Source organism: Cygnus atratus, chromosome 19 (assembly GCF_013377495.2).
Source record: "Cygnus atratus isolate AKBS03 ecotype Queensland, Australia chromosome 19, CAtr_DNAZoo_HiC_assembly, whole genome shotgun sequence".
Taxonomy (NCBI): domain Eukaryota; kingdom Metazoa; phylum Chordata; class Aves; order Anseriformes; family Anatidae; genus Cygnus; species Cygnus atratus.
Window position 1 is genome coordinate 3565389 of NC_066380.1, and position 13156 is coordinate 3578544.

Genomic DNA, 13156 nt, shown 5'->3' on the forward strand with positions numbered 1-13156 from the left:
GAAGTCGGAAAAATTCTGGTTAGAATTAGGCCCTGTTTTTCCCTCGGGGGAGGGTAATCAGAGTGTGAAACCACCCGGCTGGAGGCACAGTGCCTCCGCTGCTTGGCACAGTTAACTCAGAGCCAGGAGCCCTTCCGAAAGAGGCATCCCGGCCCCTCCAGAATTACAGTGCAGTCAATGAAGCTCTGCTGTGCAATGCAGGAGAGCAGATTATGATGCTGGCGGTTTCCCTTCTGAATCAATAAGTCACAGTTTTGGCCAGCGCTCTGCTCCCTGGAGCCTGCTGCCTCCCTGCCCTGGGTGCTTGCATGGTGCGGGCAGGGGGCAGCAATGGTCCCGAGTTGAGCTGGTAGCAACATGTGGAGGGGACAATCACACATTTTCCTCTTCCAGTATTGACTTGAGGATGCTGAAACTCCCCCGGCATCCTGCTGAGCTCCTGCCTGCCCCTGGCAGCTGGGTTTGGGCTGCTTTGGTCCCTTCGCAGGCTTAGCGGAGCCACGTCCACGGCTTTCGCTGCAGAGGGCTCTTCATTCGCATGGCCTACTTCTCTCTGCCCTTTGCTAGGCTCTGGATCTAAAGCACAGAACTTTCTATTTTCTCCTGAAAGAGCGACGGTGTCCCTTGCTGTGAGCTTTCCTGGTTCTGCCATCTCCTCTTGCCTGCTGTTACGGCTCTCTTAAAAACCTCTCATGCAGCCAAGTGCCTCTTGCTCGCTAGGATCCGGCTCTTCCTCCCCTGCTGGGATGAAGGCTATTCCAGGTGGGGTGAAAATAGCTTCTGCAATGCTTTGTTACCTACAGAAAGGCACATTTCAGACATTTTCTTCAAAAGACCTAATTTCACACTCATTTGTCACGTCCCTTGTATATATTCACTGCAGGCACCTCCCCATCTTTTTTTGTGCCTTTTCCCTTGAAATTTTGGTGTCAGGAGTGCCAGGGGAAACGTCTAGTGCAGGCGTGGCTGTAGAAATGCTCCGTAAGGACAAGCCAGCTTCTTGCTGCTCCCTGCATGGGCCTCTCCTGCAGAAAGCCACAGGGAAATGAATATTTTCCAGGCTGTGGGTGCCTGCCCCACACCTGCACATTTTTCTGTGTGGATGCCAAGGGAAGCCCCGCACTGAGGGGGGCTGCCCCAGGGCCACCAGCCTTGGGGGCTTTAGAGGACTCACAAAACTGGGGGGGGGGGGGGGGGCGGGGGAGGGAGGGAGAGCTATAGCAGCACTGATACAGCCAGAGGACAAAAGAAAGTGAACTCAGTGGAACAGGAGAGATCTTCCACTTGGGATGGTTTGGATGAAGCACTGGAGACTCTCAGCAGCCCCAGGCTGGCTGTGATGGCCCCAGCAGCCCTTTACCCCTTGCATTTTTCTCCTGCCCCCCCGTGTGTGTGACACCAAGGAGGGATGGAGAGCAATGAGCGACTCTGGGAGCAGCCACATATAATTTGCACAGCCAAAATCCCCCCCAGGGAGGGGAGCAGGCCGCCACGCTCATGGGACAGGTGTAGTAGTGGCTCCAAGGGAGAGGGCAGGATTTGGACAGGCACCGGGAGGGCCAGCTGCCCTTTCTTACTGCAAAAAAAAAAAACAGGCAGGAGAGGCTGTGCTACCTGGTGATAAAATACCCCCACTGAGCCATGCAATTGAACTACACTTGACAACAGCCCCAATCAACACAAAACCCAAGGAGACTGCTCCACGGACACACTTAGGTACGTACATTTGTAAAACATTCCCATCTCCTCCCCTGCTCACCACTTGCACCCTCGGGGAGTCCGGATTTATCTTGTCCCTTCCTGAGGCTCCTGGCTTGGCCAGCATTTGTTGGTGGTCTACATGGGCTGCCAGTGAGAAAACTGACTTTCAAAAGAGACCCAAAGTATCGATCCCTTTGTCAGAAAGCTGCCAGGGGATAGAGGAGAGATGCCTGGCATGAGCATCACTGTCATGGGGCTTCAGCGCGTGTGACGGGAGGACTTGCTGCAAGGACCCCTCGGGGAGCACTCAGTCAGCAGGCAGCTAGGGCTCTGTAGCATCTGATACTTGAGGAGCAGGCAATCTATCCTCAGAGGAAATCATATGTGTGTGAGCCTCCTGAATAGCCCATTTCATGCAGACAAACTCAATGATGAACACGGGATGTTTTCTTCTGGCAGCTGGGATGCCACCGTGACTGCCTGCGTGATGGATTTCTCCTCATCCTCCCTTAGGAATTGCCTTGGGATCCCAGCTACAGATACTGGGGGAGAATTCATCTGGTGGTGTTTTTTACTGACATCAATAAAAAAGAAAGCAAAACTGTTGTTTCTTGGAAAACCGGCCCACTCTGGTAGAAGATGTTAATAAGGACAGTACGGGTGGAGACACCGGACAAAGCTGTTCCACACCACGCATCCAGCCTGCCTGTGGTCACCTGCTGCCCTGTTCCTTCTTTTACAAAGTGGAAGCATTTGGGGAAAACAACCCCCTTTTGCCACAAGTTTATACAGCATGTAGTCCAAAGTGGCTCTGGGCCATGACCCAGTGCTGTGGTCCAAGCAGTAAACCTAAATTAACGCATTTCCTCCTGCTTCATCACCAACTTCTGTGGCTTCCCTGGCAAGGGTGCTGGCTCAGACGGGCTCCCTTTTTGCGGGAAGAGGCACCAGGAAAGACGGATGTGCTCCTTTAAGGCAGGGCTCCATGTACCTCGGGCAGAGCATCACCATAACGTGATGCGGCAGTTGCTAAGGTAACAGCACCAACATATTTTTTCATGAATAGCAAAGCAAATTGTCATGGAACAGTAAAACCCACATACATTGCCAGGATATACTTTCCGTTGCCCCAGGGTTACAAGTATTTACAGGCTGTTTATTCTTTTTTTCCCCATCCTGAAAAATGATCCTACATGTGCCCATGTGCTATTGATGTCCAGAAACATCTTGCTTGCCCCTGCCCTTGCGCACTGACAACAGAGGCACCAAACTGATGCTGTGCGTTCAGTCAATGCACGGGAGGGGAATTCATCTGGGTCAAAACGCCCCTAGGTTCGAGGTCCCTCTTTGCTTTGCTCCTTGGCTGACCAAATGTTCAAAAAGTGGCCCCTTAGTGCCTCCTGGTTCTCGTTGGGAGGTTTTGCATTTGGACCCCAGGTGCAGAGCTGAGGGACCCCAGTGGGCAACAGCCATGCCCATTCCCTGCTCTCGGATGAAGACAGCTCTGGGGCCAGGCACACACCTCCTTGCAGATCGGGTTGGGCTGGGTCTCTGCTCCCGGGGGCTGGTTTCCAGCCTGGGTCCTCCTGCCAGAGCCCAGCCCCTCCTGGGAGGTCCCCTCCTCACCTTCACCAGCCGAGGAGAACCCGCTGAGGATGCACAGAGCGTGCCGGTCATGAAGGCGGCCTGGCAAAGGCAGGGGTTAGCCGTGATAACACCCCCAGGTCCCACGCAGGCTCAGTCGGAAGGACCACGAGCAAGAACAGGGCTCCTGCCTCCCCCCCGCTGCAGCTGGAGATGCGAGGCTTCAGCAAAAGCATTCATTCCTGCGTGCCCCACAGCCGCAGCCTGCTCACAGCATGGCTGCAAAGTGTGTGTCCACACCGACACTGGAAAAGCTGCCTCGGTGTCTGCCCATACCCTGTAAGCAGCCTAGGGCCTACTTCAGGCAAATAGCACAGGTTTACCTCCTTCTCTTAGGACCTGATCTCTTGGGCTGCTGATCCGAGGTCAGGCAAGACCACATCCCATGTCTTTTCACCTGTTGTCTCAGCACCGGGGATTCAAAATGCACCCAAAGGACAGAGGAGATAGGAAAGAAATGCAAGTTACACATACGTATCTGAAAAGATGGCTTGCTTTTTATTATTATTATTTTATTTTATTTTATTTTTTTATTTCAGGAAACAACTCTCATTCTCTGTAGCTCTTCACCTTCGTGCTCAGAAGTGGGTAGAGGAGCAGACACTGCCAGACTTCAATCCGTCTGCTAATGCTTCAGGGAGACCAGGCAAGAGCAGGTCAGAAAGCAGCAGTGTGCATCAGGAATGGTAAGAACCAGCCTTTTACATCAGAGACGAGAAACAATCCAGCAGCTGAAGAACCGGGGAGGTGCAGGAGACAAAGAGTAGGAAGGGAAGTGGAAAAGAGCTCGGTGCTTGGTTGTACCGGGCTCTTTCAGCTGCCACCATAGCAGCAAGGAGGGTCTCGTGTGTCTGTATGGGATCTGCCTTGGCCTGGGGGGGCTTCGTAATTAAACTAATGAGCATGATCTTCCTCAGCCCTACACCTCCCATCTCGGCGAGGGGCCGACTCCTGTCCCCTTGCTGCACCAGGTCTCGGATGGTCCTGATGCAAGGTCTGCTGCCGGCTGCAGTGCCCCAGGCAGGACCAGGCTGGTTACAATCCTATAATTGGTCCTGAGTTCCCTTTTTCTGGTGCAAACCACATGCAGATATTTTGCCTTTGTGGCCTGGCGGCTTCCTGGAGTTTTTACAGGTGTAGCCAAAATTTCCAGGTGGTTGCACAGCTAGTTCCATTAGAAGCACTGCCTTTTCCTTTGTTTGCCTTTACAGTTGTATTTTTTCCTCATCAGACAATTCGGTCCAAAGCTCACAGTTGGAAATTTTGTTTCACTGCTTTTAAAGAGTAGAGCAATGCCTCTCCTGGCCTCTTCATTATCAAAATAATTCAAGGACTTGAGCAAGAAAGATAAAACCCCACGGCAGGCAAAGCAGGCTCTGAAGGGCACAATTTTCTGAGCCAGCTGGCCACAACTGCCGGGCATCACCTTCCTTCCCAGCACCGTAAAGGGCTTTGTGTTTTCTTCTTTTGTACCTGACACATTCTCTCCAAAAGAAAACAAAATCCACATTAGCAGACTTTAAAGGGCTCGTGAGCTTTTCTGCAGCCTCGAACCCGCACAAGGACCAACACTTGGTGACAACAAACCTGCTATCCCAGCCGGGCCAAACCTCTGGTGTTCTCAGGGTTTCTGACACCTGGAGAGAATCAGCACTTTCTGCCATGGTTTTGTATCAACAGGCAGGGTCAAGGAGGATAAGAGCTGGCATCAGAGGCTCGGCGAGCTCGATTCATACTGGGAAGATAGCCTCGTGCAGCTTAGCAGCCAGATCACTTCTGAAATAGCACTAAATTGTGCATGCTTTCTTGAGGAGCCACTTGCTATCTGAGAGGCTCGTCTAAAAGGTGGGAGTGAAGTCATTTTGCAGTTTGCCTCTTTCCATTTATTTGTGACACGTAGATAACAGGATGAGGACTTCATGGGGCTGTCAGGTGCGTGCCCTCCTGCAGCTCCGTGGTGTCCCTGGGTGCAGCCCCTGGTCGGATGCTGGCTGTGATGCTGCTGCTCAGGGCTCTGCTCGCTCAGGTAATTCACAGCTCCTGCAAAGCAGCAAGAAGCCTCATGAAAGAAACCCAAATGAATCAAATAGAAAAAAAATATTAAAAGAAAAACAATGCACTCCTGAATTTCCAGAAGTGATATTGGCTCATTGGGAGGGAAGTGCAGACAACAGCTTATGTTGCTAAAAAAACAAGTTTGCACTGTTTTGGGTTCAGCGTTTTAGCCAACTGCTAAGAACTTTAGAGTAAATCTCAGCATTTCCCAGGGCCCAGATTGCATATTGGACCATATACCCTGAAATGTTTTTATTTAATTTGAGTCCACATTATGCTGCCTACATATGGTGACACACACATTTCATTTTATGTAGCAGATGCTGCTTTGCTATTGAGAATGTAATATACTGAGTACATTATAGTATCATTTGGTTTAGGGTAACTGCAGTGTTTTTCAACTCTGATTAGCCTTAATTTTAAACCTGATTTCCTAAGGAAATGAAGCTTATGAGATCCTCCTCTGCATGCATGCTCGTGCGTGCCCATCATCCATCCACTTGCCCATCATTCTCCTGCTTCTTTTGAGCTCGCAGGCCAATCTCAAAGCAGGATGGGAAAACCTGCTGAGCTCCCCCTAACTCTGCACAAAATGACTTCACGTGGGAGATGAAGGTCACGATACAGGTTCACGAGTCCTGGGAAATGGAGCTGACACAGCGCTTTCCCCTGAACCATAAGGACTTCTGAAAATTAGAGAGCTAAGGGTAAAAAGGCCACTCTCCAATAGCGTCCAGAGGGAGGTATCAGTCAGGCTGAACTGTGCAGCTCTGTGCAGAGGCAAAAGCCCATCTCAATCTTCATTAGAAGCTGATTAAGTCTCCAAGTGCTTTCCACTTTGCTGACCTCTCTGCTGGACCCACGGGCCCCAGGTTTGAGCTGCAGAGACCGGATTCCCATTCTGGTGGTGATCACATTGCATCAGGGCAGTCCCAGACACCAAGACGGGTGCTATATGGCAACAGCTCTGACTGGTCTGTTAATTGCATCCAACACATCCACTCCTTTTTGCAGTTTTTTTCCTCAGATTTAACACTTGGATTTGCTGAGATCTTTTAAGAGGCAGCAGGGCACAGCTGTGATCAAAGCGAACTGCAGCGTGAAAATGCAATGTTTTTTATGGAGCTAAAGTAAGTAGTGTTTTGCAATTCTCTGGCACTTTTCAGCAAAATATCACATTTAGCATGTTGAAATAGCACCCGTTTGCTGTACCTGCTGCAGCAGAGGTGCTGCCTGGGCTGCTGCATGGCCCTGCATGTGTGAACTCTGTCTTGTTACAGCACAGACTCCAGCAAGTGTGGCCATAAACAGCACTTAGTGATGCATAATATATGAAAATGGCTCACGCTGAGCTTTTAGATACAGAAGGATTTTTTTTTTCTCTTAATACTATTACAACATTCTCCTGCAGCCATGGAAGCAGTGTCATAAATATTTAAAAGGAGGTTTAAAAGACCCAATCTGTGCAGACTGAATATTTATTGCCCCCAGAACCCCGACCTTTAGATTTAGGGTAAGGCACACATAAACCAGCCTTATTAAACTGTGCACCACGGGTCAGCCTGGGGATCAGGTCAGAACTGAAAGCTCCTTCTGGGTACTTAGCATTTTTCAAGTTCCCAGTGGTAAACAAGCAGAGTGCAATGAAGAATGACTCCATTTGAAGCCCGACGAGGTGCCTGCCGTCGGGAGAAGAGATGGGGCACACAAAGCCCAGCAAGGCTGGTGCAGGGATGCCTGGTGCCAGCCCAAGCTGTCCCAAGAGAGGATAATTAGCACTGGGGTAAATCAATGAATATTAGCATTAGGGTAAATCAACAAATTATGGTGTTGGGTGCAGAGAGAAAATGCAACACTAGCTGCTCCCAGAGGAATCGCTTGCAATTTCGGAGTTTGGCCTTTTCTTTCTTGGATTTGTCCCTCTATAGCACTAAATCCCCAGTTACACAGAGCCGGGTGTGTTCAGCTGAATGAGGACCTCTTTGCCTTCATTCAGGTTTTTCTAGCAGACCCGCTGCAGCTAAATACTTCAATCAGAGCCAATCAGGGATTTTCAAAACCACCATGCCTCCCAGCTGGCACATCTTTTTTTTTTTCTTTTTTTTGTTCCGTTTCTCGAGAATTATGACTCACGCTCCGTGTTTTCAAGCTAAAGCCTTGCATTCCCTCTGCACACTCAGCCCAGTGCCTTCCTCCTCCAAACCCCTGCCCAAGATGGAGCCAACGGGGGGGCATGAGCTGCAGGGACACAGGGTTTGGAGGGGGGTGCAGCTAAGGGAGCGCACAGCATCCCTGCGTTTTTTGGAGCCAGGCCTTCAAGAGCTCAAAAGCCCTTCAGATCTGCATGTAGTCAGGAGTTTGAAATGCTCCTCTGATGTATTTGCATATTTAAAAATAAGGGAGAGGCAAGAAGATAAAAGGGAAGAGTTTGTGCACGGCAGGCAGTGACCTGCTCACAGGGAACACAGAAAGCTGCTGAAATCCCAGACATGGTACTGGAAAACAAAAACTCCATGAATTTTATATCAATTTTTTGCTTGTTCTCGGCCTGCTCCCTCCCTCTCCTTTTCCTGATTTTGTGCTCTCCCTCCCCCGGGAGAAGCAGCCCACCTCTGGCACAGCAAGCTGCAGGCAGAGGGGGCTGTGCTGCCCCAGGGACAGGCGGGGGGGCTGCAGGTACCCAGCAGGAGGCTGCAGTGGGCTGCCTGGGTTCCTGCACCCAGGGGTCCTGCCCCACAGCCCCATGCTGCAAACCCGCAGGGTCCAGAGCCCAGCGTGGGGTGTGCTGGGCAGCCCCAAACCAGCACTGTCTGTTGGCTCGTGTACATGGGGCCAAAAAGATGTCACCGACAGAGAATCACCAGATATTTGACATCCGTAATTCTGGCAAGGCCGTCGTGGTGGAGGTGAAGGAAAACGGGCAGAGGCAGCGGGAAGGATGCTCGGGTTTCTGGCGGTTTGTGCTCCAGCTGGACTATGTGCAACAGAGCCCATGTGTTAAATAACCCAAGCCCAGCGTGGATGAGCAAGGAGCAAAGCTAAAGTGCCACTTAGAGCTTAATGGGGTTGGTAACAAGCGCTGGTTGCTCGGTTTGGACGTCACATTTTGAACTCATTTGCAGAGCGATGCCAGATGAGCACCATTCAGATGCCACTTAGAGTCCTGTGGGAAGAGTTACTGCAGGGAGCGTTTGCGGCTGGGTTTTTGTGTGTGCTGCCTTGTTTCCAAGCACAATTTTCCTGTCTAGTCAGTGGCTGGTAATACTCAACAGGGCAAACATGCTTCGCTTGCTTTGCCGATGACAGGCTTTCTATGATTTGTGTCCACTTCTGTGAGGCGTTCCTAGCCCTCTGCTATATCACTGCATTAATCCTACTGCTGCTAATAACCATCTACAAGGTGTATGCCACAAGTTCTCCAAGGGAATTGCACATCATTTTTCTGATATTCCCAGATTTGTTAGCTGGAATTGATCCTGCTGCTCCATTAGCTGGAAAACAAACAAAACCACAGCCAAGCTGGCTGCATGCTTATTGCTAGGAACCTGCTAGAAAAGACAAAAGATCCAATATTGCGATTAATAGGTCCTCAGGGGCATTTTGAGAAGAGCTTCCATGTCCTCACTTTGCTCTGAACCTTCACAAAGCCTTCAGTGCTTCCTTCCAGCCTGAGCCAAAAGCTGCTGCAGATGATCCCTGCGCTCCCCAGGCTTGTTCCCCGTGGGGACCCACCAGGATCCGCTTTTCTCCTCCTGTTAGTGTCCTCCCAGGACTGCTGACAGCTTGGAGAGTTGCAAGGGGAAGCCGGGACATCTTTTTGTCTCAGCTCCTTGCACAGACATCGGGTCAAAGAAGCCTTTCACCATCCCAGGCTCCAACCAGTCCCTTCATACAGGGAGCAAAGGAGCAAGCCTGGGGGCTTTTACTTGGGTCTTTCTCTACCTAACCCCTGTTATTATTGTTTTTTTGCCATCCCAATGAAATATCCTTAAAATTTATCTTCCTCTCCACCTCGGACAGTGCCAGAGATCCCGGGGGTGTTGCTGGCACAGAGGCTGGCACATTGGGGCTGCTTCGCCTGCTTCCCCAGGAAGAGCTGCCGCCTGCCAACCCGGCCAGAGATGGTTCCTGTAGCCCGGGGAGCCAGAAAGAGTAACTGCAATAATTCCTTTTGTAGGTAAATACTTGGAAGGCGGTCAGATGGGCAGAGCTGCGTGGAGCACAGAAGGCCTTGGCAGGTGCAGGAAGGATCCGTTAGTGGGGGCGGCCATCAGACGTGCGGAAAGGGGTGTTGGCTTTTGGGGGGTTAACACCTGCTGGGGTCCAGCTCTCATCTGGGGTGGCAAAGGCAAGGATGGAATCTGAATCCCTGGAATCAGACCTATTTGTGGTCCCGGGAGGATCTGTCCCCATCCTGTTGCATTTGGAAGCCTCTTTGCAGAAGGAAAGGTTTTCTCACAGACATCCAGAGGGTACCCCGGGGAATTTTTGTCACCTGAGAATTCAGGAGCAGTCTCACTGCCTTGTTCCCTGGGGTGTTCAACAAGCTTGCCTCCTGCTGGGGTTGTTTTCACAGGCTTCCTTTCACCACAGGCCGCCTCTGAGCCTGGTGGTCTCGGTGGCAGGAGGGGACTTCAGGGACTTGCCCTGTCCCCAAGGATCCCTCCTGGGCTTGTGCCCTCCATGCTCCAGCTCCTGGGATTTCAGCGCCTGCCTGGGAACAAGCAAGGAGCTGATGGAGTTAAGCCATTTACAGAAGGCAGGAGATTATATACATCAGCAGAGCAAACCTTTATGGGTGTTTGGCTAGCAGCTCTTTGTAGGCACTTGGCACATGAGCAGGGATGCTGCCATTTATTGTGTAATCATCAGCTTAAACCCTCTCCTTTTATTCCCTTTACTCCGCAATACTCAAAACAGAGCAATAAAAACCCCACCCGAGGGCAACAAATAATCACCTTTGCCATTTGCCCCTGAGCCTGATGTGCTTGCTGCTGGAAACCTGGCTTGGGGTGTGCCAAGGACTTGTCTGTGCTGCCTGGGGGGTGAGCAACACAGGGACACCCCACATCTCTGCTGCCCCCCAGCTGGGATGGCAACACCCCAAGTAGGTGAAGGGGAAGGGGACAGTTTGGAGCAAACACGTCCAGGCCACCTGAAAAAAAACTTTCTGGTTTGAAACTGGTCCTGCTTCGCTTTTCTGTCCACAGGGGTGAGGCAGAGCCAAGCCTGCAAAGGGAGCTGGGCTGGTGTTGTCCCTGGCTCAAAGGCTCTCCAATAGCAGCAGTTTTTAAAAATTAAATGCAGGCGTCCGCTTGTATTTGCATTGTGTAACGTCCTTACCCGATGCAATCACTTCAAATCGCTGTTCTTCAAATCCTCTGGGGCATCTGCAGCGAGCAGAGGGCCCAGGTCAAGTATAAACCTTCTGGTTTGTTTGGGAACACGCGTGTCGGTGTTACCACCGCATTAATGAGCCACGTAAATCACGGCCAGTTGTTAAATAACGAGGTGGGGAGGAGGGGAAGGCAGGAGGGGCTCTGTACCTTTTGCAGGCAGAGCTTTGCAGCTACAGGAATGAGCTGTGTCGGTGTTACAACTTGCCAGCTTGGAGGACATAAGTTTCCCATCCAAATATTGCTTCTTCAGAGGCTTTTGCTGCTCCCAAGGGATCCTGCAGAAATTTGTAAAGCCCAACTTCAGCATGTCCTTAGAAGGGTTTTACAGAAGGCTAATATGAATGCAAATTTTGGTTATTAATAACAAGGCAGAGGGAGGCAGGCTGCTTGTCTTTTTGAGGCTCTCCCTGCAAGACTGGGATGCAGAGGTCGGACTCGGACGCCTGTCGCTGGCTCCCAGACGCACTGGGATTTTTCTGGTTTGCCCATCACCCTTCAGTCTGCACATGGAAAAAGCCCAGTCCCGACAGGCATTTGTCGCTTCTGCATAATACACTGTTATTACTTTAATATTAAAGCAAAAGACAGGGGGGAAGTGGGAAAACAGACATATTGCTTGGCTGCAATCGTATTTTTTTTCTGGCTGCCTTCCTTCCGTCTCCGGCTGTCCCTAAAGCCAACATCCTCTCCAGCCTCAGAGCCTCACCAGGGTCCTGCAATGCAGACGGGTAGGATGGGTTTGCCACTGGATAGGATATTTTGGAAGGATATTTGGAAGAATAGGATGCTATTTGCCAGCCGGGTGGCACAAGGTATTGCAGTCAGACCCACAGTGCAAACCTGGACCAGGAAACTTCCACAAACGCACCTGTACGCCACGGTAAACAGCTGCTGGATGGGGCGGGAGTGTGGGGCTGGTACTCCGTTTTTGCCTAAGAGGCTGCTCATGACACTTGTAAAAAGTTTATATTTCCTATCCATTTTATCAAGGAGGTTTTATTTCCTCTGTGTTTTCCCTCCGCAAGATTGACACTCACATTTCTGGTGGAAGCGCTTCTTCTCTTGCTGCAGATGTGCTGAAATCTTAATATAGCTTAAATCCTCTCCGCTCCCTTTCCTGAGAATACAAACCAGGATGGTATAAGGCAGAATTGTTATTTTAGTTACCACTCTCCTATGTCACCTTCACAAATCCATCATAATATTCCTGCATACAGGTTGGATTGGATTACTGTTGCCAAAGGTGTTTTGGGAGCTTTGAGTTTTGATGTGACAAATCAGGTGTGATAAAAAAAAAAAAAAGTTCATAACAATGCAATCTATTACAAAAAAAAAAAAAAAGCAATAATAGTAATAATATATATAAATACGGGTTATTTCTATAATTAGCTTTAAGTATTTCAGTATTATCCAGATTACTGGAAAAAAGCTGGTACACACCATCAGCTGCATCCCTCCTGCAGAACCTGACCTCCTCACTTCCCTCCAGGCTGTGGACGCAGCCTAACGAAGGCACCAAGGTAACTGGTAAATGAACACATCACGCAGGGAGACTGGTTACGGAACTGGAGTGGCTGAACTCAAATATGCCTGAAAAGCTTTGGAAAAAATGGGGTCGGAAAGTTGTGGCCACCCCTTATAAAAGGGACTCGGGTGTCGCGGTGAATCATCCCAAGGCACAAACCTGGCTTACTGGAAATGAAACACCTGCTAGAGAGACGTCACCTGTGCACTGATCTGCAGCCTTCCCCAGTCTGATCTGAAACACCCTGCTGAAAACAGGAAGAAAAATGTTAGGTGCATCCAGCAACACCGGGACAGAGTTTTCCCTTCTCTCCTTTTTCTCGGTGTCAGATCATTTGGATCATTCACTGAATCATTTAGATGGAGGAGACGTGCTTGCTTGCACTTGGTCAGGTCTGGAATCAGTCATCCACAGGGTAAAGAGTGAGAATATTTCCTGCCCACATAATCTGCCACGTGAAAGAAATGAGGCTTATGTGGTGCTTGGGCTGAGCTGATCTTTATTTCCTGTAAAGACACATTTCCTGAGCACATCATAATTATTGACACGAAGGTTCAGAACGGCGTGCTGCTAGGGGATGTCAGCCACACGAGCAGATCCCATCTGCCCTGCTCCAGGAGCTGAGCTACCACCTGGGCTGCCTGGGGTTTGTCTGGGATTGCCGGTACATCCCCATCCCGTGGGGATGGCATCTGCAAATCCCCATCCTGCAGGGCCCCAAGGAGGCCGAGCGATAAAGCAACGATGGACCCAATCTCTCTGGCAGGAGGTTGAGGTGTCAGCTGGCCCTCAGATTGCAGGTGGTTGTAGTGCAGCAGGGAGGGCTTCAAAG

At 50.4% G+C, this 13156-nt stretch overlaps 1 long non-coding RNA gene across 1 annotated transcript; it reads right to left on the bottom strand.

Moving 5' to 3' along the window:
• Window positions 1–3833: 3833 nt before the first annotated feature.
• Window positions 3834–12787, bottom strand: LOC118252162 (uncharacterized). Its single transcript, XR_004780055.2, has 5 exons — window positions 12240–12787; window positions 11837–11916; window positions 10947–11074; window positions 9896–10114; window positions 3834–5385 (listed from the first exon to the last, which is right to left on the bottom strand). It is a non-coding gene; the product is annotated as an uncharacterized LOC118252162 (long non-coding RNA).
• Between the last annotated feature and the right edge of the window lie 369 nt (window positions 12788–13156).